This window comes from Nothobranchius furzeri, chromosome 18 (assembly GCF_043380555.1).
Source record: "Nothobranchius furzeri strain GRZ-AD chromosome 18, NfurGRZ-RIMD1, whole genome shotgun sequence".
NCBI lineage: Eukaryota > Metazoa > Chordata > Actinopteri > Cyprinodontiformes > Nothobranchiidae > Nothobranchius > Nothobranchius furzeri.
In genome coordinates this window covers 33,835,619-33,858,465 of record NC_091758.1, presented here as the reverse complement: position 1 = coordinate 33,858,465, position 22,847 = coordinate 33,835,619, and the positions used below count along the sequence as shown (strand labels likewise).

General features: G+C 40.9%; 1 long non-coding RNA gene across 1 annotated transcript; it reads left to right on the top strand.

Annotated features, from left to right (window-relative positions):
- Nucleotides 1–9,431: 9,431 nt before the first annotated feature.
- LOC139063833 (uncharacterized) lies at nt 9,432–12,711 on the top strand. Its single transcript, XR_011517162.1, has 3 exons — nt 9,432–10,522; nt 10,598–10,763; nt 10,834–12,711. It is a non-coding gene; the product is annotated as an uncharacterized lncRNA (long non-coding RNA).
- Nucleotides 12,712–22,847: the final 10,136 nt, after the last annotated feature.

The window sequence follows — 22,847 nt, the reverse complement described above, 5'->3', positions numbered from 1 at the left end:
GCATCTTCGCTAAGGCTGCATGTCTTAAATATGATTTTAACAAATGTTTTAGAAAAATGCTCTTCGGTCTGGTTAATCCATTCCTGATTTTCATTTCTAGTTGCAACAGTTTTTAAGATGAACATCTTGGGAATTTAGTAGAAAAAATGTTTGTGTGAATCCAGTTGGTTAAGGTTAGGGTTAGTGGAGTCACTAAAATGAATGGAAGTCAGTGGAGGGCCACACAAACAAATGTGTGTGTGTGTGTGTACGTGTGTGAGAGAGAAAGAGAATGAGCGAGTAATTCATCACATTTGTAAAACTTCAGTATTGTAATGGTGGCTAAAAGCCCCATGCTGCCTTATGGGAAGAGTTCTCTGTGTAGAATTAAACAGGATGAGTCTGGCAGGCCAGGCTAACACACAACTATGAGGAGGATGCATTTTCTGTTGTAAATGACAACAAATGTAAAAGTTTAGTACTTTTCTAATCAAGTCCAATCGGTATAATCAAACACAGCTGGACTCTAATAGGGGCATCTCAAGGATGATGACAAGAAATGGATCGCACCTTTAAATATAGGAGAGTCACAGCAGAGGCCCAGTCTCAACACTCGCACTGCACCCTGCGGTTTTCAGCAACATGCACTTGGAGAAAGTGCGCAGTAGGGTTCGAGTGCGTAGTACACAAGTGTGCAAATAATTGCAGAATTGAGACAGGAAGCATTGCGTCATCGATTGCAACGCATGCCGTGATGCTGGTCGCTGTGAAACTTTTTTGAAAAACCTTTAGTAACAACTTTCAAACAAACAAAGCAATGAATGTTTCTGACAAAGCAGCAATGAAGTGAAATAAATTTCACTTCATTGCTGCTTTGTCAGAAACATTTAGAGTATCAACTAATCGTCCTAAAATTAATTGATTTCATTAGAAAATACATATTTTCAGAAAATGAACGTGAGCCTTTTCTCCCGCAGCAATGACTTGTGGGTAATACCCTTGCCCGAGGTCCGCATCGCTGCGGACTTGGGTGAAGTGGTGCAAATTAAGGGTGCAGAGGAGGCATGGTCAACTTCCGCACTTGAGAATCGGGACACCCTACGCACTTGCACACCTCGACTGGCCTGGCCTGTCAGACTCCTCCTGTTTAATTCTGCACTCTGTCCGGCCGGGAACGCGCAAATGAAGGGCACGAGGCTGTAAGTATGAATATTGGGATTGAGCCAAAGGGTCTGAATGCTTTGGGCCATTTGATATTTCAGTATTTTTAACAAATCTGCATACATTTCTAAAATGCTGTTTTTCTGTCAGTATGTGCTGCTGTGTGTACATTAATAAGAAAATAAATAATTAATTTTAGCAAATGGCTGCAATGACAGTTAATGACATTGCAGTTTGTTTTTTCTATAAATTTTTGTTTTATTTTGCAGTTTGTTTGCAAAATCTAAACAAGAGGTAAGAATTTTTTTATTCACAGTTCACCTACTTTATAAGTCTAAATGCTTGTTTTTGTTTCTGTTTTTTTCCTTAGAAATGAACCTTATATCTGACTCCTAAAACAAATTTATCCTTGCAAAAAAACCACAATCCCAGAAATCATCAACAGTAATAAAACAACCAGTGTGACTTATCTGGAGAGTGTAGACGACTAAAATGAGACAATTCTGAAGAAGTACAAACTATAAATGTGCGACAAAGGCCTCAACATAAAAAGATGTCTGCCTCCAAAGAGGTGCAACAATTATTCATGATGAGACATAAAATAAATTAAAACATTTGAAAATAGAAGACAATTATGATGCATGGCCTAAATTAGCAAATGCTGCATGCAGACTCGTAGGGAAACAATAAATAGTGATCATCTTTTTTAAACAGATGCATGCAGACATGCATGAATCAAAACCGTTGTCACTAAATAAACCCAACTTAGTTCAAAATAAGCTGAAATTTTTTCTAAATCACACAGAAACAATCGTTAAAGGATCAAAAATGACCTCAAATTGAGGAGCAATTATGCCTAAAAGCCACACAATACCCAGCTGGAGGCAGAATCAAACTGTGGCCTTGAATCAGAGTCTTTTCAAAACTGTCAGAGGCCTTTCAAGGACTTCTCTGGTTCTCAACGACGTCCCACGAATATAATCTTCTATTATAAAACACACGATTTACTACTTTTGTGTTTGCAAGGCTGAAACTCTGTGGATTAAAACTGAAGTTGAGGCATCATGTTTGCAGTTAATATCATTTTAAAACGTTAACCCTGAACTAAATCCAACATGTGGACTTGAGCTGACACGTCATTTTCATCAATAAGAGTCAGCTTTAAGAGCCTGCTTGCTGCAGGCTCAGATGATCTGAATCGTCTCTTAGCTATGGCTGCCAGGAGGAACTCCCCTAATGAAACTCAAGCCTGTTCAGATCCACTCTTTCATTGTCTGCAAATGTCACAAATTGCAAATTTTGCTTAATCTGTTAGCCAGTAAGTTATGTCAAATGTCATTAGAGCAAATGTGTTCAGTCAGAAGGTCTGCAAATTATTTATGGAGGCCAGGTAAACAAATATTCTTTAGGGTTTGATCATGGTTCAGTTTAAAGCGATTTATCGCCATCTTGTGGACCTTAAACCCCATTGCATTAAATTTGATACTGGAAGCCATGTGTGGTAATCTTTAACCATTTTATAGATAAGAAAAGTTTTTACCTGTAAATGTTTATTTTTGAGAAATGAAATGAATATTTGACTCCAAAAACAAAGAAAATACAAATTAAATCAGAAGAATTAGGATTTGTTTATAAATGAAACAGAAGAGCTTTGGGTAACAATGACTGACCGGCAACAGTCTGATTATTATATGACCACCTGTTGATGTGTCTGATTTAATAACTTATTAAAACTTTGATTTAGAAAATATTCATCATATAATTATTATTTAATTCAATAACTAGAAAATAATCTCAAATGTCAGACAGCCTGTTAGAGCAGCTGAAGAAGAGCATCCAGCTGCAACTCTGAGAAGTTAAAATAAAACCCTGACTTATTTTCAGATGAAAACACTGTTTTATGAAAACACAACTTGTGTGTGACCTCACTTGTAATTTCACAAACATGAAAACTCATCAGTGAACATTTACTAAAGAAGTTCATCCTCATTTTCTCCTACATTTTCCATTTTCCTTCTCTAGATCTTTTTCTTTCCCATTTGTCCAGATGATTCCTCATGATCATTCATGTAAATGAAAATAAAGATAACTGATGTCAGGTTGAATTGCACCGTGGATCTGGGAGAGTCTGCACCCCTGGCTTTACCGTCCGGACCGAACCGGACAGAGCCAGCATCCGGACCGCTTTAATAGAGCAGGTCTTCGCCATACTCTCCATTATTCATTCTCATGATATTCCCTCAGTGAGTCATCCTACCTGCTGATGCTGCTGGGTCTTGCTGCTGACTCCGGAAACAGCACGTTTCAGTGAAAAATGCCCGTTTTTGCACATTTAGTGGCGTCTGTTTCTAGAGTGTTCCTCCTGAGTCCTGCTTCTCCCATCCGGAGTCTCCTGAGGTGTTCCTCTGGAAGCGTCTGCAGAAAAAAGGCAGAGGCGGCCCGGGGACAGCGCGGTAGCGGCGTCTGATCAAAGCCATGACTGAACCCTAACCCCATCACAAAAAGAGAAGAAGACAAAAACGTACGAGTTAGTAAACATTACGTTTTTGTACCTGACATGAGAGGCCCTTTCAGCAGGTAGGTTGTCGTAGGATCAGCCCAGTGGCGTGATGACTGAGCACCGGTCCAAAACAAACAAACAAACAAACATCAAACAAACAAAAACAACACCGCGCCTTGCGGTCCAGACCCCGATTAGCCACTCCGGGCCTCTTTGAGGTTATCAGTAGTAAACTCTACATGTAACAGTTCAGTAAATAAATGTCTGACAAAGGGACTCGTTAACGGTCGTGATCCTGCGGGGAAAATCCGAATAATTAAAATAACAATAACTGACATTTTCATACCTGCTTTGTTGAATAAACAAATACACATTTTATTAACCTAAACAACCCGCTTTCATTTTTACACCCACTTTATGCTCACGAGGAAGTTATAAGATCTAATTAAAAAAGTGAAATTAATTTAGTTTATTCTAGTAATCTACAAGGTAATAATGTAATGTGTACATGGAACCACAGTCATTCCGTTGATTAGGGTAAAAAAAACATGAAACAGATGAACACGTGATTCCTTGAAGTTTGTAAAGGAAATGGAGTCACCTGTCTGATGATCTCACGAATCGCTGAAGACGCACGTGACGCAGCTTCTTTAGCTTGCTGGCTAGTCTGCGTGCTCCGCTCCTTTGATCACGTCTGCGTGCTCCTCTCCACCCTTTGATCCTCTCTACGCTTTGATCACGTGATCACGTCCCTTTGTGACGTCATCTGCCAGCCTATAAATAGCGCGCTGGAACCCACTACCTCAGTCAGTCGAGCTAAGCCTAGCTAGAAGAATGAGTGGATTCGGGAATCTCTTTTCACCTCGTACGGCCATGTTTGCCGTTACTGGGATGGTTGCAGGTGCTTTGATTACTAAAGCGGTTATAAACACTTATAAACACTTTTATGGAGACGCAGAAAAAGAGGATTTTTCCTCTTTAGAACAACCAGAGTCTGATTTTAATAGTCTTGGACCCGGAAAATCAACATGTCTTTACAGACACGTCGAACCATCGGCTTTCCATGAAGACGCAGAACCACTGACTGAAAAATCCTTTTCTGATTTTAAGTCACATCAAGTAACTACATCAGATTTGGATGTGTTTGACTCAAGAGACTCTGGCTCTGAAGCTCCCAGTGAGCTGACAGAATTAGAGGCTTTTATAGAAGGAGAAGCGAAAACATCTCCGGTTTCAGCAGAAGATTGTGATTACATGTCTGATGTCTCTGCAGAAGATTGTGATTACATGTCTGATGTCTCTGTAGAAGATTGTGATCGCATGTCTGCAGCGCCGGCGCTCCGCACACACACACCATGCAAAGCGCGTTGGGCAACACGCCGGAGGAGGGACACCAAACGCAAGCCTGTGAAAAAGGCTAGTTCACTATTAGCGCCCGGTCATTATCAAGGAACGCTTATTTTGGATATCAAGGTAAAAGCCCTGTGAATTTTCATTTTTGAACTACTCTTTCAATGACTTCAGAATGCTCTTAAAAGCAAAAGTCATATTTCCAAAGAGCAGTTGCATTTTGTATCAACACTGTCAAACCACAGCAATTTGAAATTGCCCATATTTGACCGACTCTTTTAACGATTTCAAAATGCTCTAAAATGGAAAATTGCTGTTTCCACAGGGTAACTCCACTTAAGATCAACAGTACACAACCCCACAGTGATACCATATGAATATGAAAACATTCTAATGTTGCGTTTCAAAACTAAAGGCCTTTTAAAATTGTCCATATACGACCAAACTTTAACGATTTCAAAATGCTCTAAAATGGAAAGTTGCTTTTTCCACAGGGGAACTCCACTTTATATCAACAGTACACAACCCCACAGTGATACTGTATCAATATCAAGTCATTATGATGTTGCGTTTCAAAATAAAGGCCTTTTAAAATTGTCGATATACGACCAAACTTTAACGATTTCAAAATGCTCTAAAATGGAAAGTTGCTGTTTCCACAGGGTAACTCCACTTTATATCAACAGTACTCAGAAGACGATGACCCTATAGATTTGAGGGCTGCACTAAAGAAGCTAGATGAAATGGAAGCCAGACTATTGTTGGAGTTTGGTTTACAAAATATGTTCTGAGAGGACGTGGCTCCTTCTAGCTTGTCCTTCAGCTCAGAAGAGGAACCGAGTGAGGACGAGGTTGAAAGACCTTCAGCCTCAGAGGAAAGTGATTAAAATGCGTTTGTCAAACCTGATGATGCAAACATAGATCAGTCAGACACAGATGAAGAATTAGCCGGTGGGTTAAAATGAGATAAAAATACAGTTCAAACGGTGTGGAATTTAGCTAAGAGAAGTAAAACACCTAAAAGAAGAGAAGAAAGTAATATTGAATCATCTCTGGTTTCAAAGATAAGTTCAGGTGAGGACGAAGATGGAAAATCTTCATATGAGAAGTCAAGTGTGGATGAAGTTCTTCCAAGCATGTCCTCTAGGGTCTCGTACGACCCACCCTCGCATCATCAAAGGAAAAATAAAGGATTAGAGATTAAAGATAAATTATCAGTGACTGCAGAAAATAATTCAGCAGTAAATAAAAGTGGAAGCTCGGTCACAGGAGCCAAAACTCGGAGTTCTCTGGTTTCTGGCAGAGATGCAGAATCCTCACAAGTAAGCAACTCTAAAGCGTCAGTCACATCTGGAAAACACCTGAAGGGATGAACAAGAGGGGGTGTTTAAGAAGAAAATGAACTTTTTTTCACTTAGGAAGTAAAAACGATGAAATCTCTAGTAGAAAGTGGATGTACACATATAGTTTAGGCCCACTTGCTGTTTAGAACCAAGAAGCTGTTTAGATTTCACAAGCAAGTAGAAGAAATAGAAGCAAGAACAACAACAAATAATTTTGTAAAAATGTTTTTCTATCAAATAAAATGAAATAGAATAAAAAATATATATAAAATACACAAAAAACAAACAAAAAAACAATAAAATGACACAAAAAAAAAGCCAAAAAAAAACATCCCTCCCGCAGAATCGCCACCTTATCGTGGTGGGAGGGTTTGAGGACCTCCATATTCCTGGAAGCTGTGTAGTCTGGTTGATTAGCCCCTGTTAGGGTCTCCATGACAACATGGTCTCTCAGGTAGGTGGTCGGACTAAGTGCGATTCAAACACCTAAAGATTAGACCGCCTCTATATGGATGACGAGATCGAGGTCTTCCATGTAGAGGAGGTGCTGTCCATGGCCAGTCTTGTGGATTATCTGGTAGACGGGGATCTGACCTCTGCAGAACAGCAGTGGGGACAGGGCGTCTCCTTGGTATTAGCCAAGTCAGTTAGCCATTCAGGGTGAGTCCCATCCTTTAGCAGCTGCTTCATCTGTGCTGCCAGACACTCATGGAGTGCAGTGAGCTTCTTAAGCTAGTAGGCTTCGGTGGATCATGTCAGGTCCTGGAGCTGTCCAGTTCTTCAGACCTGAGGCTCTTTGTTGGGTGTCTGCCACAGTGATGGACACTGGGTTCTGCTCAGGGAGGTTGCTGTGGTCTTCTCTGGAGAGGCTAGCCCCTTTGTTCAGTGTCCAGCCTTAGTGAACACACACACACACACACACACACACACACACACACACACACACACACACACACACACACGGTCAGAACACATACACACACACACATACATGGTCAGAACACACATACATGGTAGGAATACACACATAGGCGGGGTCGGAACACACACACGTATGGTGAGAACACACACACGTATGGTCAGAACACACACGTACACACACACACACACACACACACACACACTCACACACACACACACGTATGGTCAGAACACACACACACGTATGGTCAGAATACACACACATACATAGTCAGAACACACACGTATGGTCAGAACACACACACACACACACACACACACACACACACACACACACACACACACACACACACACACACACACACACACACACACACACAGCCTGAAGCGCAGAATACAGAATGCAGAATGTCATACGTCTGTGACAGGGTGTGTCCTGTCACTGTGACCCGATTGATCATGCACCATGGCTAGTTGAACAGGGGAGATCTCTGTTTGGCTGACTGGTTAGCATGTGTGACTTTCGCTCGGGAGTCTGGGAATCGAATCCCAATTGGACACAGATCTCTCTGAAGAATTCACAACATTGACGGCTTCAGCAACGCTTTGCCACTCCATGGATTTTCTCTTATTTGTTTTGCAAAAGCACTTCCTTTCATTTCTCCACCTCACCCACAAGTACCTCAATTTCTGCTTCGGTGAAATAGCGCTTGCTTGATCTGCCTTGATCTACGGTCGCCATGCCATTGGCGGAGCGCTGCAACAGCCGGTTTATGTATATGCATGAGATCCACAAGGCACTTTGTATTGACTATTTATGGCAGTAAGTGGGAGCGGTGAGGGCGGGATGTGACTAGAAAGCAGCTGAGAAACTTTCTCGTTAGTCTCTGACTTATGAAGCGGAGATTGCGTGCAGCTGTGCGTACTCCATGTTTGACAGATCACAAACATACGTGGCGTAAGTACTTTTATTATTTTTTTGCTGAGCTTAAGTACGGTTTTAGTAAGGATTCTACTCAATGTTTGATAAATGAGACCCCAGGCCTTTCCACCGGACGCGTAACGTCCGCAAAGCGTATCATTTAGCCACCGTTGTAGTCAGGGGCGTAGCACCAAATTCTGAGCCCTAGGTACAAGTCTTCTAGGTGGGCCCCCATGCTCAATTACTTAATATCTCTCTTACACATTTTTTGTCATGCTATAAGACAAGATAATATGGTCTTAGTTTAACCTCTATATTGAGCAAATACAAATGCCAGCATAATAAAAGTGAAATGCCCAGACTTCACATATAATTATTTTAATTACCAACAATGTGTTCAAACAAAAATCCTGGAATTTATTTTCCAGTAAATGCCCACTGACGGGTCTTCATGTTAGCAAAATCACTTATGAGATCTTTAAAGTCCAATCCTTTGGCTAATTGGCTTTCAATAGAAAGAAGAGCTAGGCTGTTCGGTCTATCCTGGGACATTGTTGATCTCAAATAATTTTTCAACAGTTTCAGTTTGCTAAAAGCCCTTTCACCCCCAGCAACAGTCACAGGCAGTGTGCAAAATATCCTCAGTCCAATACAAACTTCTCCAAAAATGCTCTGTAATTGCATCCTGTATGGCATTAAGCAGCTCAAGAGGAGACCGAATGTGTGGAAATGTGGCACCATATATTGTTCTCAGGTGTAGCATCTCATTCTCAAATTCAGCTGTGAGATCCTTGTAATGTTTTCTCATCAGTGCCTGGCATGATATCTTCATCTGCTCTTCAGTCATGTCTGTCATGGCTCATGATGTTAAGCTTTGCTAATACTGTTATATATTGATATATTAAATACATATGACATGAAATAAACCAGGTTCTCTCTGTGAATGTAATGTTCTCTAAATTTTATAATCCCTGCATTATCAGCCAAATTATAAGTTTGCCCGTTTTCAAGATCAAATATAAAGAAATTTAAAATAGGCTTAAAATATCTAACCAAGTCAATAACAATCCTCTAACACCAGTGTCATCGTGCTATACGAAAAACAGTGGCAGCTTCTCATTCCTGAGATTACCACGAATCCATCGATACCAAGTTTGTCCTGGTCCATGACTGGGAAGGAGCTGAAATATCCACGCAGAGTGAACCTGTTTTTACGGCGAGGTCCGCAAATTAATTGGCGGCGGCCGCCCGCGATAATAATTCTGATTACTATATATATATATATTAATTAGTGTTTTCACTGATAACACTAATTAATTTATATTTGATCTTGATGGTGAAACTAAAGGCGTTTAACACTGAACACCTAACATGAATGCAGCTTCTGAGAGCTAGCTAAAACTGTGTTCTGCTGCTGCTCACCTTCCTTCTTGAAAACCCTAGTCAATACTTGCTTCTGTTCAATTAACTTTTTCTCCTTCTCCTTCTTTTCTTTTCTTTTCTGGAAGCCAGATTTCCCTTTCTTGGGAAAAGACATGACTGACTCTCCTGCCTCCAGCTCTGGCTGTCGGCATCTGCGATGACTCTTAGCTGTACATGCGGCCGTGCAGCCCCTGGCCGCAGGTGTGGACTAAACCACTTTGCACATTTTTAAGGGGTGATAGATGCCTCAGAGATTATTCAGTTATTATTTTTAAGGCAAAATTTTGTTTCTTAACCTCTTTATCCAGGTAAAGGGAAGTTTATTAAGACATTAAGTAAGTTTGGGGGAAAAAACAACAACAATAAAACATTTTTATTCAAAGCTGTCTCAGGGCCCCTCCCTGCAGTGGGCCCTGGGTAAACGGTACCCTTTCCCCCCCCAGTCCGACGCCCCTGGTTGTAGTTGATGGGCACGCTTCCTCACTACATGCCGCAAAATGTACACTTTGATTCTATTTTTATGTGCTATGCTTTCAGAACACCCCTTGGGTTAGAGTCATTAGTGGAAATGAGGTGCACATTTCCAGTTGTTTAACCTTTAGAACAAGTTATCACCTATGAAACTTCTGTTGGTAAACAGAACAGAAAATAAACCACTGACCTTTTTGGAGACACGCTGCCATCTTTCTTCTTGCTCATCTAAGCTAAGCTAAGCACGGGCCCACCCTGGACCCTTACTAGAACCACCCCTGATAACTGTGAATTAAATGTTCTTTCCTTTCAGGGTTCTCCAACATCCTTCTGTCCTAAGTCGAGGACCCAGGACCTGGAGGCAATTCTCTCCTCAATCTCAGAGGCTCAGAAGTTTGTTGATGTTGCCGTCATGGAGTATTTTCCCACCATATTCTTCGAAAAGCCCCAAAAGTGAGCCTCCTAAAATCAGTTTTCCTTTTATTGTGAACCGTTTTCTTTGATATGCCAGCTTTGGTTTTGATTCAGATACTGGCCGTTTATAGACGATGCAATCAGGACAGCTGCGTTTGAAAGGAAGGTTAAGGTCAGGATGCTCATCAGCTGTGGGCGGGACTCTAATCCAGCCATGTTGCCTTTCCTTCAGTCTCTGGCCTCATTGGACTACCCTCATCATCATATCCACATCCATATAGTAAGATGGCACATTGTCAGATTTAGTCCAGCTGCTTACTTAGAAGTCATGTTTTCATTTTTTTTTTCAGAAACTCTTCATTGTCCCAGTGGGAAACCAGTCACACACACACACACACACACACACACACACACACACACACACACACACACACACACACACACACACACACACACACACACACACACACACACACACACACACACACACACCGATAGAGAGAAATAATTTGCTATTAAAACGCTTTTTGCTTTAAAATTTCCATAAACAACTTTGAAAACCTGTACATGCGTTACCTTCAGGGCAACCGCGCCTTCCGCACTGGCCGTCTTGGCTCAGTCTAATGTTCCACCCATCTTAAAACGCAGTAAAACTTCAGACTTCTATTTTCCCTGAAGTCTGATGTAAAGTTAGACAGTTTGGAGAATTTACCTGAGCCGTTTATCTTCAGACATTTGTGAAGGTTCAGGAGAAAACCTGCAGAAGAACAAAAATATGAACACGGTCAGGAAGAAATGCAGACAAAGTAAAGTGCTAAATTTGACCAGTAGGGGGCAACCTTTCACAAGGTTCACCAGGAATACCTGTTGAGTTGTAGAACAGTGCTGGCATATAAGAGAAGAAATGAGTTGGCTTCCTCAGCACTACAATGTCATGCCTGGACAGAGTTGATTGATTTAGGACCAGGTTGTACTCTTCGGCGTCAGAACGGGGCTTTTTTAGTTCGGCACTGCAGTCAAAATCTTTACAGCAGCCTAGAGACACAAAATCATACAAGGTCATATAACATTTCCAACACTGAACATTTTAAGGTAATATCTTTTTAATTGTATTGAGTAATTTGGTAAGGTCTGTTATGCAATTTTATTTGCAATATTTTAAGCAAGAAATGACTTCATTGGGTTTCAGTTTGATTACAGTTTTTCAAAATTTGTTTCAATTTGATTGCAAACCACTCTAATGTTGGCTCACATTTCTCAATCTACAAACTCAGAGGAAGTGGAGAGGAGTTCCAGACAAATCACTGAAAAATCACTTTGTGGTAATTGTGATGAAACTGTCTTGCAAATTTTTTAACATGTTCCAATTTCCAACCACACAAAAGCACGGACCTGCGACTTACGCAAGAACACTGAGAACCCTAGAAGAATGTGTCTGAAAGCTCCTGTGGTTTCTCCTGTCACAAGCTTTCTAAATTAAAATAAAATGTACGAATTCTATTTAACAATCATTTGAACAATCTCATACGTCAGCTGTTCCCATCCTTCTTGAGGATTATTACAGTTTTAATTCAATTTTTTTGCTCATGAGCTTTTTTAAAATGATCTGTGTGAAACTTTTTGGGGATCAATGGAATCACAGGAAAACTTAAACCTTGTTCACTGTTTAATGTTGGTAATGATGGTTTTACTCCACTCTCAAGTAACTGTGTCCAAAATATGAACATTTTTGTCTTTGGCTAACGTATCCGTAAGACGCAGAACTCTAACCGTGAGGAGGGACAGAAAGTGATTAGTGATTTATCTCACAGATATGGATTCTCGCTGCCGTTGTAAAGCTCGGGGTCTTCCATGAGAAGCAACGTTTCTGCACAAAGACTGCGAAGCGTCACCAACATACCTGCATTGCTTTTGTTTGCTGGAATGTTGAAACAAAGTTTGAGTCCACTGCTGTTGTGGTAGATCATTTCTGATAAACAAACAAAAACAAACAAAAAAACACACCAACACTTTTTACCTGTTTTATCTTGAAACGTTTTTTTTTTTCAGCCAAGCCGAGCTCACCTGTTGGAAAAGTAGTTATCCACAGAACACTCTCAGCAGTAATAAACAGCATGTCTTTAAACCCCGAGTTGTTATTTGTACCTGTAGATAAAGTAAATAAATAAACTGGAAGAACTTTACCTGCAGATTAAGGATTTTCTTGTTACTTACCCAAAGTTTCACAAAAGGCGTTCTTGATTAAGATCCCACTTAGAAGACGAATCATCGTCAGGACAAACGTCCTGCCAAAATTAATGGCCAAAGGTGACATAATTCCTATTGCATGTTTCTGTGACTGGATTCAGGTGAGTTCTGTATTTTTTTTACCCTCAACAAGGTACACCTCATATAACATCCTGATTACTTTAACTTGCAAATCAAATGTGACCGAGTCCACATGGCATCGGCATAAACAAACTTGTTAGATGGCCATAAAAGAGGTAGGAAATTATGCCTCTAGGTTTTTAAGGCTTTTGTTTAAAATATGACTTATTCCATGGGGCTTGGATTGAATATGATTGGGCAGGTGTTTAACTTAATTTTACTTAAATACAAGTAAACACGAGTTCTGGCTGTGGTTTGTGCTTATGCAACAAACTACAGTTCAGTCTACCCACGCTTTTTGGAGACCATGGAGGGGGTGCTGGAGAGTGCTCCTTCCAGTGACTCCCCCATTCTGCTGGGGGACTTTAACGCTCTCGTGGGCAACGACAGCGAGACCTGGAGAGGTGTGGTTGGGAGGAACGGCCCCTTTGATCTGAATTCGAGTGGTGTTTTGTTATTGGACTCCTGTGCCAGTCATGGATTGTCCATAATGAGCACCATGTTCAGACATAAAGGTGTCCATATGGGCTCTTGGCACCAGGATACCTCAGGCCGCAGCTCGATGATCGACTTTGTTGTTGTTTCATCTGACCTGCGGCCGCATGTCTTGGACACTCGGGTGAAGAGAGGGGCGGAGCTGTCAACTGACCACTACCTGATGGTGAGTTGGCTCAGATGGTGGGGGAGGATGCTGGTCAGACCAGGCAGACCCAAACGTATTGCAAGGTTCTGCTGGGAACGTCTGGCAGAGTCTCCTGACAGAAGGAGCTTCAATTCCCACCTCCGACAGAACTTCCAAAATGTTCCGGGGTAGCGGGGGACATTGAGTCTGAATGGACCCTGTTCCGTGCCTCCATTGTTGAGGCGGCCGACCGGAGCTGTGGTCGCAGGATCGTCAGTGCCTGTCGTGGTGGCGACCCCAGAACCGTTAGGGATGCTGTCAAGCTGAAGAAAGAGTCCTATCAGGTCTTTTTGGCCTGAGGCAGCTGACGGGTACCGGCAGTCCAAGCGGAACGCGGCTCGGGTGGTCGCCGAGCCTCTGAGTAGAGGCTGCTGACCTCTACTCAGAGGCTCGGGTGGTCGCCGAGCCTCTGAGTAGAGGCTGCTGACCTCTACTCAGGACGTTGTGGATCGGTGGGCAGAATACTTCGAAGACCTCCTCAATCCCACCGACACGTCTTCCAGTGAGGAAGCAGAGTCTGGGGACTTTGAGTTGGGCTCTCAAATCTCTGGTGCTGAGGTCACTGAGGTGATTAAAAAGCTCTTCTGTGGCAAGGCTCCTGGGGTGGATGAGATCCGCCCAGAGTTCCTTAAGGCTCTGGATGTTGCGGGGCTGTGTTGGCTGACGCGGCTCTGCAATATCGCGTGGACATCGGGGGCAGTTCCACTGGACTGGCAGACCAGGGTGGTGGTTCCCTTATTTAAAAAGGGGGACCGCAGGGTGCATGGACGTAATTTTCACTTTAGAAGTGGGGGGGACATGGAGGGGGGGTGGTACCTTTACAGTATGCTCTAATGGGAAACAGGCTTCAACACAAACGGTTGTTTTCCACTTGGTCCTTGAGCTCAACCAGTGTCAATTTAATATAGCGTAATGTTGTTTTTGGATGGTAAAAAGTGCAGGGATCAAAACTTGACTTTGGAAAAAGTGAGGGGGACATGTCCCCCCTGTCCCCCCCCAAAATTACGTCCATGGCAGGGTGTGTTCCCAACTACAGGGGGATCACACTCCTGAGCATTCCTGGTAAGATCTATTCAGGGGTTCTGGAGAGGAGGGTCTGTCGGATTGTTGAACCTCAGATTCAGGAAGAGCAATGTGGTTTTCGTCCTGGCCGTGGAACACTGGACCAGCTCTATACCCTTAGGGGGATCCTGGAGGGTGCGTGGGAATTTGCCCAACCAGTCTACATGTGTTTTGTGGATTTGGAGAAGGCGTTTGACCGCGTCCCTCGGGGGGCCCTGTGGGCGGTACTCCGGGAGTATGGGGTGCCAGCTGGGACGTAATTTTGGGGGGGGACGGGTGGGACATGTCCCCCCCACTTTTTCAAAAGGCAGTTTTGGTCCCCCGCACTTTTTTCCGTCCAAAAACAATGTTACGCTCCATTAAATGGATTTGGTTGAGCACTAGGACCGAAACGGAAACCGGTTTACTATTAGACCCGCCCAAAAGCTAATCTATTGGCTCTGCTGATACTTGCTAACGGATTATTGGCTGTTGCTGCTGTCACTCAAGTTGGAAACAGTCAGAACGTGCTCACGTTGTTTTGCTAGTTTGGAGCCGCTAGGGAACACCCGTACTGAGTCACATCGTCAAATAGACGCTGTGTAATATCAGAGCTCAGCTCAGCTTCCATTACATAACATTTGAATAAGTGTTCATTTGTGAGTCTTTGGTAGTTATGCACAGCCAGGCGGCAGCATGTCAAGAAAACGAAAAGTGGATAGAAGAGACTTCTTTCAAAGTCAAAACGTAAGTTGGAACATGTGACAGACCTGCATTAAGCTCAGACTCACCTCCTCCTTCACACACATACTCAAAACTAACTTTTACAAACTCATCTCCTCCACATAACTGACTCCTCAGACACAATTTATTCGTATTATTATAATAATTATTTTTTTATTATTACTATTATCATCATAATTATTATTACTAGTAGTAGTAGAAGTGTAACTTCAAAACTTTTATCATTTAACTTTATTGTAAACTTATCTATTGCAATGTATATGTTCACATTAAAAAGCTCTGAAAAATGAACAGTATCATCATCGTCAACAGATTTTTTTAAGCTCAATGTCAAAGATGTACACTTTTCATTAGATTTATCTTATTTTTTCCATTTTTTTTGTGTTGAAATGCAACAACTGTTTAAACACTTTTAAGGGAAAAAACATATTTAATATGTTTTTATACACTCAAATGTTAGGGTGATGATCATGTGTAAAACATTAGTTCAGCATGTCCTCTAACACAGCAAATGAACAAACGGCCAGATCTCAGGAGGACCGTTTATGTATAAATAATTTTTATACTTTTGACTAGGCCTGGGAAAGTAACACATTTTGCTGGACGATATTTTGTCCAACAAATTGTTGATGATAAACGATATCATTGTCAACATTATCTAGACCAAAATAACCACTAATATAATGTTAATATATCATAATAATGCAAGTACACCCTTTAAAATGCAACAAATGAACCTTCATTTAACATTGAAATGTCCAGACTTCTAAATGAATAAAAATAACAAACAAAAATTAAATAAAAAAGGAATCTCACTCCCTGTTAGAAAATGTTGCACCAAAAACAATAAAAAAAGACCCAAAACAATAAATGCAATGGCCTATCCATTGTCAACAGCCAAAACTGCACTTCAATAAGGATGGAAAAATTATTGAGATGGGCACGTGACGTGTCAAGGGGTCTTTACATAACACCCCCCACCCCAAATCCGCACAAGCCTGCTGTGTCCCCCCCACTTCTGAAATCAAAATTTCGTCCCTGGGTGCCAGGCCCTCTGATACGGGCTGTTGGGTCCCTGTATGACCGGTGTCAGAGCTTGGTCCGCATTGCCAGCAGTAAGTCGGGCTCGTTCCCAGTGAGAGTTGGACTCCACCAAGGCTGCCCTTTGTCACCGGTTCTGTTCATAACCTTTATGGACAGGATTTCCAGCCAAGGTGTGGAGGGCATCCGTTTTGGTGGCCTGAGGATCAGGTCTCTGCTTTTTGCAGATGATGTGGTCCTGTTGGCTTCATCAGAACGTGATCTTCAGCCTTCGCTGAAGCGGTTCGCAGCCGAGTGTGAAACAGCTGGGATGAGAATCAGCTCCTCTAAATCTGAGACCATGGTCTTGATTCGGAAAAGGGTAGAATCCCTTCTCCGGGTCAGGGATGGGGTCCTGTCCCAAGTGGAGGAGTTTAAGTATCTCGGGGTCTTGTTCACGAGTGAGGGAAACCTGGAGCGTGAGATCGATAGGTGGATTGGTGCTGCATCTGCAGTGATGTGGGCGTTGTACCGGTCTGTCGTGGTGAAGAGAGAGCTGAGTCAGAAGGCGAAGCTCTCCATTTACCGGTCGATCTACGTTCCTACCCTCACCTATGGTCATGAGCTTTGGGTAGTGACCGAAGGAGCGAGGGGGGAGGGGCTGGTGCCTATCTCCAGCGGTCAGTGGGCAATCAGGCGGGGTACACCCTGGACAGAGAGCCAGTCCATCGCAGGGCAACACAGAGACATACAGGACAAACAATCATGCACACACACACTCACACCTAAGGACAATTTAGACAGACCAATCAACCTAACAGTCATGTTTTTGGACTGTGGGAGGAGGCCGGAGTACCCGGAGAAAACCCACGCATGCACAGGGAGAACATGCAAACTCCATGCAGAAAGATCCCAGGCCGGGAAGCGAACCCACGACCTTCTTGCTGCAAGGCAACAGCTCTAACCACTGCCCCACTGCGCAGCCATGAATTATTATATTAACTATAACTGCATGTAGCAATAATTTCTTGACCATTTCTTTAATTTCTTTCACTAAAGAGAATTTTAAAATTCTATAATGCAATTCAATAATACTTTTATTCCATTTTACAATATTTAAAGTTCATACATCATACTTTACTTCATACATAATCCTTACATCAATAGATATTTTCTTTCTAATGTATCAAACTTTGTTTGCATGAGTATTGAAATTAAATACACATTTTTTCATAATGTTTGTTTTTTTATTTCCTCGTTCAGCAGGAAACTACTACGTCCTTGTGTAGTGCACAAAAAGCCTTACTGTATGAAATAATTTATAAAATGTCCTTGATGCAAATGAAACTGTTTTACAGTGCAGTAAAACTGTGTAGAGTACAGAAAAGTGCAGCATTGTTACCGTTCACTTGAGATGAGATTTCATATGTGAAAATAAAAGCAGATTTCTGAGGTCTAACTCAATGCAAATCCTTTATAAATATTACATTTATTGTAAATGAAGTCATTGTGTGTTTTTAATGCTAAAAGAGAAACTAAGAAACAGCCTCTTTCTTTTCTCATATAATTTTACCATGTACGTCATTAATGCAAAAGGCAGACTGAAGCCTGCAGTGGACATTGAAACATACGTGACTTATTACCTACCTGCTGACTTTTCAAGCATGTCAAAGCTTTTTGATGTATGTGACTTCATTTGGAAATTTGCAACAGTTGGTGTTTTTCTCTCTCTCTCTCTCTTTCTTTCTTTCTTTCTCTCTCTCTCTCTCTCTCTCTCTCTCTCTCTCTCTCCATCCATCTATCTATCTATCTATCTATCTATCTATCTATCTATCTATCTATCTATCTATCTATCTATCTATCTATCTATCTATCTATCTATCTATCTATCTATCTATCTATCTATCTATCTATCTATCTATCTATCTATCTATCTATCTATCATCTATCTATCTATCTATCTATCTATCTATCTATCTATCTATCTATCTATCTATCTATCTATCTATCTATCTATCTATCTATCCATCTATCTATATATATATACATATATACATACACGCAGTTGGCGTTTCTCTCTCTCTCCCTCTCTCTCTCCATATATATATATATATATATATATATATATATATATATATATATATATATATATATATATATATATATATATATATATATATATAGGGAGGAGGCTGAGGACTAGTGAGAGCCACTGACCGGGATGAAACATTTTGACTAATCACGCCAAAATATTATTCCTGCTGGTATTTGTGTAGAAAAACATCTACATATTCAAAAATGTGTATAAAAGGGAGTGTATGGCAGTTCCTTTGTTTGTCAACTCACTTCATATTTTCCAACTTTAAAAGCCACGGCTGCACTGTGGTAACGTTTTGTACGCAGGCAGAAGAAGTTCAATGTCCAAACTTGAAAGCTGCGTTTTCTTCAAGGTTTATTTTCCAGGTTGGCAAGCAATAAAACACAGATCCTGTTTTCCATTATTTCCTGCTGCTTCTCCTGCTCTGGTAAAAAAAAACCATATGCCCACCCCAGTGCATGCTGGTCCTATACCAGTGCCTACTTATACAAATTGACCCAGTGATTTTTCCTGACTGACTTACAAAGGTAAACAACAAAATGAACTATAAAAATAAACAAACATTAATCTACAAATAAACTTTATAATGCTTCAAAACTATAAAGTGAACTAATCACAATTTTAAAGAAAATACACTAAAATAACACAAATAAAGTATAAATAGCTCCAGAGAATCAAGAAAATGATGGACAACCCTGAGCATTCTCTTCACAAGACTGTCCGACAACGGAAGAGTGTCTTCAGTCAGAGGCTTCTTCAGTTTGGCTGCAACACTGACCGCTACTGGAGATCCTTCCTGCCAACAGCCATTGTAATATACAATAACTCTTTGATGACTTGATTATCATTATTATTCTGAGCTACTACAGCAATCAATTTCCCTCTGGGATTAAAGTATTTTTGAATTTGAATTGAATTGAATTTGAACACTCCGGCCCCTGGTTGTGCATGGAATCCCAATTGAAGTTCTCAAAATAAGGAGCTATTTCCTCAAAACATGCTCTTAGTCCTTGCTGATATTTTGATTTTCAGGAAGATGCTTCCAGTAGCAAAACAAGTTTTGCAACAGGTCTTTCCAAAATGCTGGTCTTCTTTTGTAGTTGCACCGAACGCACCAATCCTTTTGTGTCTTGGTTCACGCTTAAGACCTTTGCTTGTTTTGCCTTGTCCAAATCTTCTGGTGTTAGATTTTCTTGCTTCAGAGTGGACTTAAATCTTTCCATGTTCTTTTTTACCTCTGTCTTTTGAGTCTACAGATTGGCTTTATTTATGTCGGTACCAACAGCAACAAACTCCTTTCTCTTATGTCCCAACAACAGCAGGATCCTTTTCAGCTTTAAAATCCAGGCCACAGAGGTTTTAAGTATTGTCCAAGATGAGAAGTAATGAATCAGTTGGTTTGCAGCTTCTTGTGATTCTTTCACAATAGCACTCACAATCAGGTCCTTTTTGACCTCAGGGTCATCTACAGAAAATGCACTGTGATCGACATACCGTTTAGGCCATTCCTCCTCTGACTTGTAGAGAAATTCTGGACCATGTATCCATCTTCCACCTTTAAGGAAGTCCTCCGCTCTCAGGCCTCTGGATCCGTCATCTGCAGGGTTTTCCTTGGAGAAAATGTATCTCCATTGATTCACATCTGCTGCTTCTCTAACAACAGAAATTCTCTTTGCAACAAAGGTGTTAAATCTTCTGGTTTCATTGGGGATGTACTTCAGTACAGTGGTACTATCAGTCCAGAAAACAGATTTCTCCAACTTTATTTCCAGCTCCTTCTGCAGCAATTTGTTTACTCGGGCTGCAAGAACTGCAGCAGTCAACGCCAGCCTGGGCATTGTAGTTTGCTTCAGAGGAGCAACTCTAGCTTTTCCCAGAATAAAGGCCACATGTTGTGAGGTTATCCTTTTCCAGTCTTAAATAGGACACTGTTCCATATCTGTCTTGACTTGCATCTGAAAAAGGATGAAGTTGAGCTGTGTCTGGTTTTCCAATGGAACTTGGTTTGATGCAACGTTCCACTTCAAATGTTGAAATCAGCTGAAGATCCTCCAGTCAATTACGCCATCGCTTGGAGAGAAAGTGGGGAATAGCTTCATCCCACTTCCAATTCTGTTGACAAAGTTCTTGAAGCAACCGCTTAGGTGGCATGGTGAAGGGAGCCAAGATTCCCAACGGATCGTATAGAGAGCTAACCACAGACAAAATGCCTCTTCTGGTTTGTGGATGATCCTGCACAGAGGTTCTGAACTTGAACTGATCTGTTCCTGTGTGCCACTGTAAGCCTAGTGCTCTCTCAACTGGAAGTTGGTTGTTGTCCAAGTCCAGATTCTCAACTTCAGTTGGTTTTCTTTCCTTTGGGAATGACATGAGCACAGCGCAACTGTTGCTGATCCATTTGGAAAGCTGGAATCCTCCTTTAATGCAAATATCAGTCAGTTGCTTCGCCATCTGCATTGCATCTTCCTCTGAAGCTGGGACGTAATTTTGGGGGGGGACGGGTGGGACATGTCCCCCCCCACTTTTTCAAAAGGCAGTTTCGGTCCCCTTCACTTTTTTCCGTCCAAAAACAATGTTACGCTCCATTAAATGGATTTAATTGAGCACTAGGACCGAAACGGAAACCGGTTTCCTATTAGACCCACCCAAAAGCTAATCTATTGGCTCTGCTGATACTTGCTAACGTATTATTGGCTGTTGCTGCTGTCACTCAAGTTGTAAACAGTCAGAACGTGCTCACGTTGTTTTGCTAGTTTGGAGCCGCTAGGGAACACCGGTACTGAGTCACATCGTCAACTAGACGCTGTGTAATATCAGAGCTCAGCTCAGCTTCCATTACATAACATTTGAATAAGTGTTCATTTGTGAGTCTTTGGTAGTTATGCACAGCCAGGCGGCAGCATGTCAAGAAACGAAAGTGGATATAAGAGACTTCTTTCAAAGTCAAAACGTAAGTTGGAACATGTGACACCCCTGCATTAAGCTCAGACTCACCTCCTCCTTCACAAACATACTCAAAACTAACTTTTACAAACTCATCTCCTCCACATAACTGACTCCTCAGACACAATGTATTCGTATTATTATTATAATTATTATTATTTATTATTATTATTACTATTATCATGATTATTATTACTAGTAGTAGTAGAAGTGTAACTTCAAAACTTTTATCATTTAACTTTATTGTAAACTTATCTATTGCAATGTATATGTTCACATTAAAAAGCTCTGAAAAATGAACAGTATCATTATCGTCAACAGATTTTTTTAAGCTTAATGTCAAAGATGTACACTTTTCATTAGATTTATCTTATTTTTTCCATTTATTTTTTGTGTGTTGAAATGCAACAACTGTTTAAACACGTTTAAGGGAAAAAACATATTTAATATGTTTTTATACACTCAAATTGGTAATGAATAATTTACACATTATATTAATAATAATTGTGAATCATACTAGAACCATCCTGTAAATATTTCTGTTTGTTCCATTCCAAAATCTCCCACTGTTTATAGTTCATGCATCTTTTTTTCAGGTGACCGACAGAGATGCAGGAGGAGAGACCGGTGAAGGTACAGCAGGAGAGGCTGTAGGAGATGGAGGACGAGAGCCTGGAGGAGATGGAGCAGAGGCTGGAGGCTCACAGGTGAGGTTGAAATAATGAAGATACGATAGACATAAAATTGATCATTGTGACAAATGTTAGGGTGATGATCATGTGTAAAACATTAGTTCAGCATGTCCTCTAACACAGCAAATGAAATAACGGCCAGATCTCAGGAGGGACCGTTTATGTATAAATACTTTTTATACTTTTGACTAGGCCTGGGAAAGTAACACATTTTGCTGGATGATATTTTGTCCAACAAATTGTTGATGATAAACGATATTGTCAACATTATCTAGACCAAAATAACCACTAATATAATGTTAATATATCATAATAATGCAAGTACACCCTTTAAAATGCAACAAATAAACCTTCATTTAACATTGAAATGTCCAGAACCAGAACTTCTAAATGAATAAAAATAACAAACAAAAATTAAATAAAAAAGGAATCTCACTCCCTGTTAGAAAATGTTGCACCAAAAACAATAAAAAAAGACCCAAAACAATCAATACAATGGCCTATCCATTGTCAACAGCCAAAACTGCACTTCAATAATGATAATAAATATTAATGATAATAGAGTTGTACATTTTTTAACTTTGATATATATATATATATATTGAGGATGGAAAAATTATTGAGATGGGCATGTGACGTGTCAAAGGGTCTTTACATAACACCCCCACCCCAAATCCGCACAAGCCTGCTGTGTCCCCCCCACTTCTGAAATCAAAATTTCGTCCCTGCTCTGAAGCAACAGATTTTAAACAGTCATCCACATAAAAGTTGCTGTAA